This window comes from Piliocolobus tephrosceles, unplaced genomic scaffold, assembly GCF_002776525.5.
Source record: "Piliocolobus tephrosceles isolate RC106 unplaced genomic scaffold, ASM277652v3 unscaffolded_30279, whole genome shotgun sequence".
NCBI classification, from domain to species: Eukaryota; Metazoa; Chordata; class Mammalia; order Primates; family Cercopithecidae; genus Piliocolobus; species Piliocolobus tephrosceles.
Genome location: NW_022313509.1, coordinates 29,561 through 38,937, shown reverse-complemented (window position 1 = coordinate 38,937; position 9,377 = coordinate 29,561). Strand labels below are relative to the sequence as shown.

Here is a 9,377-nt window from a genome sequence, read left to right as displayed (position 1 = left end):
ATTTGGAGTTTGATTGCTTCTAGGCAAGAGGAAACAATTTGAGTTATAATATTGAGCAGACAAGGTCACATGAGCAAAAGGGGGCTTAATAATGGAGCTAACCAGTTCCACAAAGAAGACTGGGATTCATTAAAGAGGGATTGTAGCCATCCAGGGCTGGAGCCTGCATTTTCTCTTAACCTGTCAATGATTTTCACTTGATCTTTAAGCACCTGTAAGTTTTCCTCTACTTGACTAGAGGTGTTTATCCAGAAGCAGCATGTTTCATTTAAGACTGCACAGGTACCCCTACCTTTGCTGTAAGGACATCGAGGGCCAGTCTATTCTGTGTTACTACTACTACTAAGGCTGAAGAGTCTATGGATTGTTTGTGCTTCCACAGCTCCTACTGTTGCCTTCCATCCTCGTTGCATTACAGTGGAAATATTAAGTGCTGACCTTTCAAGGAGAGGAATACCAGCAAACCGGAAGAGGCCTCTGGTTACGGAATTCCCCATCCATGGTCTTTCTAAGATGAGATTGTCATGTGCATGCCCTCTCAATCTTCTCTTTCAGTTAAATCTCCATATGAGGGTATGGAAATGATAGGTCTCTTTGTTCAGCCTATTCAAGATAGTGCATTTTTTTTTTTTTGAGAATTACAATAGGTACCTTTTATTGAAAGCTCACTGTTTGCAAAGCAGTGTACATTCATTATCAAATTAAATCATCAAAAAACCCTAAAAGGTAGGTATCAGTACCACCCGCACTTTGTGATTGTGCCAGACAATGAGTAATAAAATAGGTAAGAATGGCTGTGGGGGAAGCCAGCTGGGTTCTAGTTATAGTAGCATTTCAGGAAATTATTTAACATGCTGACTTTAACAACCTAAGCGTCTTCTCCATGTGTGGACACAGGGTAGACTTCCGAAGAGTGGCGCTGTACCTTCTAGGGTAAAGGCTGTATTAAGTCAAGACAGGATGACAATTCAGCCTCCTCCCAGTCTAAGGGCCCTCCCAGCAAAGGGCTATTCACTCGGATTAAGGCCTTCTCTCCCAGACTGAATTGCCCACCCCCCAAAACACCTCCTACAGAAAATTTGGAGTCCTCGCTCGTTCCCTGGCAGCCCGTACTTAATAGGGCGGTGAATTAATTATCAAACATGCATCAAAGGATATCGAAAGTTTAGCGAAAATGGCAACATTTTGGAATAAATGACCATAATGTGTATCCTGCCTGCCACCCTAACTGGTGCAGATTTTGCAGGTCAGTTGTTTTCCCTGGAAGCTGTATGGCCGAGAGGAGGAAGAGTATCTCTCGGATTTCAGCTTGGAGGAGAAAGAATTCAGGCTGCCAGAACTGGACTAGCACTTCTGAATATCCCAAGGTGAGGTCCCCTGACTTCCTTGGGAAGCTCTGCCGCGCCTGCACCCCACCTCACCCCACCCCACCCCACCACGACCACAATAGGCTGCTGGAGTCTTGGGACCACCCAGGTCTGCTGCCTAAATCCTTCCTCGCTTAGGGAGAGGAGTGTTCCTGCGGGGCGGGGCTTGGGGAAGGGAGGCTTGGGCAGGATTGTGGGATAAGATCGCCCTGGTGACGAGGAGCGGATCTAGACCTCAGCCTAATAAAGGTTGCTTATAAAGGTGTCGTAAATAAAGGACAGGGCGGTGCCCACTGTTGCTAAGGGCGCAAGCGTCTCGGGGCTGCCAGAATGACTCCAGCTCTCCAGCTCTGTGCGCGGCGCCAGCGCATGTCATGTCCTGGCTGTGTCTCTGGGTCCCACGGCCCCCTGCTCACGTGGCAACTATTGTGGCTACTCGTCCAGGCGGCTCAGCCTCTGGAGTGGGTCCAGGACCCGCTGCAGCTGATCTCTGACGCCCTGTGGCCGATGAGCCCTTGTCTTCCTGCTCCTCCGATCTCCCACCTGAATCGCACCATGCGCTTACCCTCCCACCACCTCGCAGACCCGGGGGCTTTGAACATCTGGGGTCCTCTGCTCCCTCCCAGATGTCAGCTCCGGCTCAGGAATCGACTGGGACTTTGACCAAGACTTTGGTTCCATTCCTGGACACGGATTCAGTTGGAGAGCTGCCCCCGTAGCCAGAGCAGTTCGTTGCTGCACACCAGAATCTGAATGACAAGCTGACTCGGCAAGAAAGGCTCAAAGAGGTGGTCCCAATGCTGGACTGGGATCAGAACCAGGCCCTAGCTTGGCCTCTTCGCCTCAAAAGTAAGGTTAAAACTGCAAATCTAGATCAGGCTGCAGATCATCAGGCATGTGAAATACTTGTTCTACCTCTAGATAGAATTCAAAAGCAACGAAGCTTATTGTTTGGCCCAAGAACCTGAAGAAAGGTCTACCTCAGCATGGAGGCTTGCTAAGGTTGTGGCTAGAACTCCACATCGATTTGTATCAAAACCTCAGCTTCAGAAACAAACTTTGCAGGATATTTAAATTCAAGTATGAATATACCGTATCCAGACACCCTGTCCCCGGAACTCCAGGTGAACTCAGATGAGCCTCCAGGGCCTCCTGAGCAAGTTGGACTTTTTCAATTTCATCTAGAGCCAGAAACTCAAAATCCAGAGACCTTGAAGAAATCTAGTCCTCTTCACTCCAGCAAGAAGCCCCAGAGCAGCTTCCTCAGCTCCCTGGGGAGGTAGAACCTTCTTCAATCCAGCAGGAGGTCCCAGCTCTGCCTTCCCAGTCCCTTGAGAGGGTTCACCCTACTTCAACAGAGCAGGAGGCCCCAGCACAGCAGCTATCTGCCTCTGAAGAGACTGTAGCTCAGCCATCAATACATCATGAGGCAAATGTACCATTTAAAAGTCAGAGTGAAGCAGCCGGGCTCGATGGCTCACGCCTGTAATCCCAGCACTTTGGGAGGCTGAGGTGGGCAGATCACAAGTTCAGGAGTTTGAGACCAGCCTGGCCAATATGGTGAAACCCCATCTCTACTAAAAATACAAAAATTAGCCAGACGTGGTGGCAGGCGCCTGTAATCCCAGCTACCCAGGAGGCTGAGGCAAGAGAATTGCTTGAACCTGGGAGAGAGAGGTTGCAGTGAGCCGAGATCACACCACCGCACTCCAGCCTGGGCAACAGAGCAAGACTCTGTCTCAAAAAAAAAAAAGTTAGAGTGAAGCTCAGCACTCACACTTGCCCAATGTCACAGTCAAACCTGTGGATGTGGAGGTTACAGTAACTCCAGAACCAGGTAAGGAACTTACATCAAGCCAAGAACAGGCGGCAACTCAGCCTCTAGAGCATCCTAAGGAGGTGGACTCTTCCTCAACCCAATTAGAGGCCCCAGCTGAGACACCAGAGCACTCTGAGGAGACGAAACCTTCTGCAACCCACCAAGGGACCCCAGCTGAGCCTCCAGGTCCTCCTGTGAAGGCTGAACTTTCCCCCAGTGAGCAGGAGAAGCCAGCTCAGCATTCTGAGTGTCCTGGGGAGGCTGAACCTTCTCAGACCCAGCAGGAGGCCCCAACTCAGCCTCCAGAGTCCTCTGTGGAGAGTGCAGCTCAAACTCCACCGAATCATGAAGTGACACTTCACCCTCCTGGTGAAGATCAAGCTCATTATAACTTGCCCAACATTACAGTGAAACCTGCGGATGCAGAGGTTACCATAACCTCAGAGCCTACCAAGGAGACTGAATCTTCTCCAGCCCAGCAGGAGGCTCCAACCCAGTCTCCAGGGGAGGTGGAACCTTCTGCAACCCAAGAAGAGGCCCCAGGTGAGCCTCCAGGTTCTCCTGTGAAGCCTGAACCTTCTCCCAGAGAGCAGGAGAAGCCAGCTCAGCCTTCTGAGTCTTTTGGAGAGGTTGAATCTTCTCCCACCCAGGAGAAGATCCCAGCCCAGCCTCCAAACATCATGAAGTAACAATTTTACCTCAAGCTCAGCACTCAGATTTGCCCAATGTCACTGTTAAGTCTCCAGATATGCAGCTCACCATAGCAACGGAGCCTACTGCAGAGAGGGAAATTTCTCCAATCCACCAGGAGGCTACAGCTCAGCTCTCAGGGCCAGTTAATGATGCAGAACCTTCCGCCACCCAGCATGGGGGCCCATCTCTGCCTCCAGAGTCATCAGAAGAGGCTGGACCTTTACCAGTTAAACAAGAGACTTCAATACCATAACCTATTAAGGATGAGAACCCCTTTCCAACCCAGCAGGAGGCTGCAACTGAGCATCCACATACCCCTGAGGAGGTTGAGTCTTCTTCAACCCATCAAGAAGCCCCAGCTCAGCCTTCAGAGCTCCATAATGAAGTTGTAGCTCAATCTCCAGAGCATCATGAGGTAATAGTTTCTCCTCTAAGTCATGATCAAGTTTAGCCTCCAACATTGCACAATGTCACTGTTAAACTTGTGGATCACATGGTTGCTGTGACTCCAGAATTCACTAATCAGGTTCAAATTTTAACACAACAGGGGGCCCCAGCTCAGTCCTTAATGTCCCCTGAGCAGTTTCAACATTTGAAAGACCAGCAAGAGATTGTAATTCAGCAGCTAAATACCCCTGAAAATGATGAACGCCCTCCAGTCCATCAAGAGCCCACAACTCAGCCTCCAACTCAGCTCTCCTCAGACTTTAAGTTCATAGAATGATGAGATGGTATTTTCAATTCTAGATTTGTCTTCAATATTAAGAAGTAATTCAACTTTGACTATTGTTAGGGTCACCCTGATCAGACTGTTCCCTTTCCCTCCCATAGGCCTTACAATACACTCCCTTGCACTCTCCACACAGCTACCCCAGGGCAAAAGACAAACCCCCTTTCACTGACCCCTCCAGTGACTGTCCAGAAGATTTCGGCTAAACTGGCAAACAGTTACAAGATGCGGTTAACATGTCTGTTAACCTCGCTTAACAAAGCTGGCAAAAACATCTCCAGGAAGCGGGCAGAACACCTGCTCCCAACTCAATTCACACACCCTGACCCAGTTCCTTGCCCTGTAAAGCCCTGCTGCAGCCTGTAAGCCGGGCTGTCTCCTTTGCTAGTCAAGGAGCAGCCCGGCAGGACAATAAAAACTTGCCCGTCTGACTTTGGGTCTCCTTGTCCTTTTCCTCGGCCGGCCTTACAACCAATACCACAGTTAAAAATGTGGATATGGAGCTTACCAACTGTCGAGGTTGAACCTTCTCCCTTCCAGCAGGACAACCCTCCGATTCCCACTGAGCAGGCTGACTTTTCTCTAACCCAGCCTGATCCCCCTTCCCCACCTCTGGATTCTCTTGAAAGGATTGAATCTCCAGTCCAGCAACAGGCCACAGCTCAGACTCCAGATCCCCCTAAGGAAGTAGAACTTTCTCCAGTCCTGCAAGAGTTCCCAGCTGAGCCACCAGTGCCCCCTAAGGAGGCTGAACCATCTGCAACCCAGCAGGAAGCCTCAGGTCGTCCTCCAAAGTCCACTGAAGAGGTCAGTCCTCCACCACAGAAGGAGATACCAGCTCAGCCATCAGAGCCACCTGAGAAGGTTGAACCATCTCCAGTCCTACAGAAGGCCTCAACGCAGGTTTTAGAGCCACATCCAAAGTAATTTACTGGCTGGGCATGGTGGCTCATGCCGGTAATCCCAGTGCTTTGGGAGGCCAAGGCAGGTAGATCACCTGGGTCAAGAGTTCAAGACTAGCCTGGGCAACATGGTGAAACCCTGTCTCTACTAATACTACAAAAATTAGCCGGGCATGGTCATGGGCACCTGTAATCCCAGCTACTCAGGAGGCTGAGGAAGGTGAATCGCTGGAACCTGGGAGGCAGAGGTTGCAGTGAGCCGAGATCGCACCACTGCACTCCAGCCTGGGCAGCAGAGCGAGACTCCGTCTCAAAAAACAAACAAACAAACGAACAAAACAAAGTAACTAACTGGCATTATCTGTTCAAGAGATTGGACAGATAGGAAGTTAAACTTCCCGGAGATGCCTCATCATTTGTGCCAGTGACCCCACATTATTTCTTGATTAATTGTGCAAACCGGGAAGCTGATAGCTAGTGTTTCCAATTCAAGAGTCATCATGAGGATATTCTCAATTGTTATAAGTGGGACTTATGTTGTTCCCATGTCTAGATATTTTAATGCCGGCAATTTTTTTTTTTTTTTTTTTTTGAGACGGAGTTTTGCTCTTGTTGCCCAGGCTGGAGTGCGGTGGCGCGATCTCTGCTCACCACAACATCTGCCTCCCAGGTTCAAGCAATTCTCCTGCTTTGGCCTCCCAAGTAGTTGGGATTACAGGCATGTGTCACCACGCTCAGCTAATTTTGTATTTTTAGTAGAGACGGGGTTTCTCCATGTTGGTCAGGCTGGTCTCGAACTCCTGACCTCAGGTGATCTGCCCACCTCGGCCTCCCAAAGTGCTGGGATTACAGGCGTGAGCCACCGCGTCCAGCAATGCTGGCAATTTAAACAGATACGAATCTTCAACAGTTATCAGAGGATTGCGATTGAGAATTGTTTGTGGTGAAGGTTCGAGAAGCTCTTCTTGCTGTCTCTCCTGCTGCTCCCTTGTATAGTGTCGATGCTGGAAGTTTCTGAGAGCAGTCTGCAGGTGCTGAACTGGTCAACCTGAAGTTTAGCATTCTGCCTTTTGTTAGGGGGCTCCTTGCTGGACAAAATATCCAGATGTTCTAGACGGCTGAATATCTGGTCTGTGCTTGCTTGGATTTTGTTTTCTAATAAGTGTGCAAACTGCTTGTCTGCCATTTCCAGGCGTCCCATGTGAGACTGGATCTCATGGACCTGCTTGTGGGTTTACTGGTACAGGGGCTCCATGTCACCAGTCTGGCTTGACCTGGCTCCAGCTCTGCCTTCCAAGATAGTGCACTTTCTAAAAAGGAACCTAGGTTAGGGATGTCCCCAGATGTTGTGGCCGTGTCAGTGCAATTTAAAAATAATAGGTTGGGAACCATTGCTACCACAGTGCGGGTTCCTTAGCGTTATTGAACTGAGCAAATTGCTCAGGACAGACCCAACAATTAGTCTTTTTGTACAAATGGGCCATGGCTGATAGTGTAGGAGCTAAAGGGTGTGATGTATCACTAAACCCAATACAAGGTCCTAGCAGACTCGGTGATAGTAAAACTTTCATGCTTCCTTTTTGTTGGTAACTATTATCCCTGTTATAATAGTTATATATAACTATTTTATATAGATATGAAATAATTAAGCAAAATACTACAACGATGGAAACTCTCTATCCAATATTTCAGTTAGAAGGTGCTACTGTGTATAGCTCTACTGCAATTAGTAGAATGAGTATAGCAATTTCTGCAAGGGTGTGGTATTAGATTATTTCCATCTAAAATTTTACTTACCAAGATATTGAATTTCACTTTGGGGTTCTATGAAGTTCCTTGGTTTTATTTTGCCAAACAAAGAAATTTCTGGGTTATGGGCACCCTACTCACTTTCATTACTTGGCAGAATTTGCAGGATAATTGCCCAGAACTAGCGTATTGATCTAGATGTTTTTTTTTTTTTTTTTTTTTTTTTTTTGAGGCAGAGTCTTGCTCTGTCACCCGGAATGGAGTGCAGTGGCCGGATCTCAGCTCACTGCAAGCTCCACCTCCCGGGTTTACGCCATTCTCCTGCCTCAGCCTCCCGAGTAGCTGAGACTACAGGCGCCCGCCACCTCGCCCAGCTAGTTTTTGTATTTTTAGTAGAGACGGGGTTTCACCGGGTTAGCCAGGATGGTCTCGATCTCTTGACCTCGTGATCCGCCCGTCTCGGCCTCCCAAAGTGCTGGGATTACAGGCTTGAGCCACCGTGCCCGGCCTTGATCTAGATATTTACCCATCCCTTTTTGCTTCTTCCAAGCTGCAGGTGATCCACAGGTATAAGCAGGGTTAGTCTAAAATGCAGGCAAAAAGCTTAAAAACAATGAGACTAGGATTTAATGACAAATATATGATACGCTTGGGAGCATAGTTTCTCTCTCTAGTCCTCATTTTTGGTAAAAACAAATTATGATAGGACTGTGTTGTTCGTAGAATAAACTTTAGTTTTATACTTAGCCTGATTATTTGCATAAAGTGCAGCAAGAAGAGTAATTTCTACATAAGCCTTTTGGATTGGTTTTGATGGAACTCTGTTCCACAAGGAATCTCAGATAAGACCTTTTAAAGCTGAGCCCAGGCATGGGTTTGTATGCTCAGATACTTGTGAGTTGGATCCTAAGATAAACTTGGAGCTCCTGGACCTGTTAGAAAGTGACATTCTTTACTGACCACAGGTTGGGAACTCTGGGGACTGTGCAGACAAGGTATGAGGCCTTGTTCTCCCCATGGGGCTTTTATCAGCTCAGCAAGTTGAGATTGACTCCTTAAAGGGACGCATACCCTTCTAGTCAAATACCCAAACCTCTTGGGGACAATCAGACCACTAACCACATTGATTCCTGGAGACCCACAATGCCTCTGGGCTTCAGCAGTCAGAGTGTGGGCTTATGGAAATGTATGAGTAAGTGTCAATAAGAAAAACAGAGAACATTCAACATATTTCAAGCAGAAATGTATATAAATGCAGGGACTTGCTTACAAAGATGTTGGAAATGCCAAAGGAGCTAAGAGTAAAATGTCACATTTTCCAGAGCCCAGGAAACCACCCTGGGGGTGAAGCCAACAACCCCACTCTCACTACTGACAGTGCTGAAGGAGCCACCACTGCTAAAGGTAAGGCACCTCCTAAAGCCTAAGAATTTCTCCCTTCCTCTCACCTTCAAATATAACCAGGCACCTCCCATTGGCACAACGTAACTGGGACCCAGCTAGCGGTGGAATCTGGGAAGTGTTGTTGGCTGGTGTCTAGCTCTGGCAGTACAGGGCAGATGGCAGATGGTCAACTGAGAGGCTAAGTACCAAGAGACAACGGGAGGCATAGGGATTTAGGTGACAAATGGAGTTTTGACCAAAGTCCACTTTAGGGTGGATCTAGTCCCAAAAACTGATAGTTTTGTCCTCATGTGTGTAACTGTAAGAAATATCCTGAAATACTGGCAGAAACCTGCATTAGCTTCCAGACCATAGGTTAATAGCTTTTATTATAAGAAGAACAGGCCGGGCATGGTGGCTCATGCCTGTAATCTTAGCACTTTGGGAAGCTGAAGCAGGCAGATCACCTGAGGTCAGGAGTTCGAGACCAGCCTGGCCAACATGGGGAAACCTCATCTGTACTAAAAATACAAATATTAGCCAAGTGTGGTGGCACATGCCCGTAATCAAAGCTACTCAGGAGGCTGAGGCAGGAGAATTGCTTGAACCCAGGGGCGGAGGTTGCAGTGAGCTGAGATTGCACCACTGCACTTCAGCCTGGGCGAGAGAGTGAAACTCTCTCTCAAAAAATAAATAAATAAATAAATAAATAAATAAATAAATAAATAAATAAA

General features: G+C 47.9%; 1 pseudogene; it reads left to right on the top strand.

Annotated features, from left to right (window-relative positions):
• Window positions 1-1,271: 1,271 nt before the first annotated feature.
• Window positions 1,272-9,377, top strand: part of LOC111547514 — a 28,502-nt pseudogene continuing 20,396 nt past the window's right edge.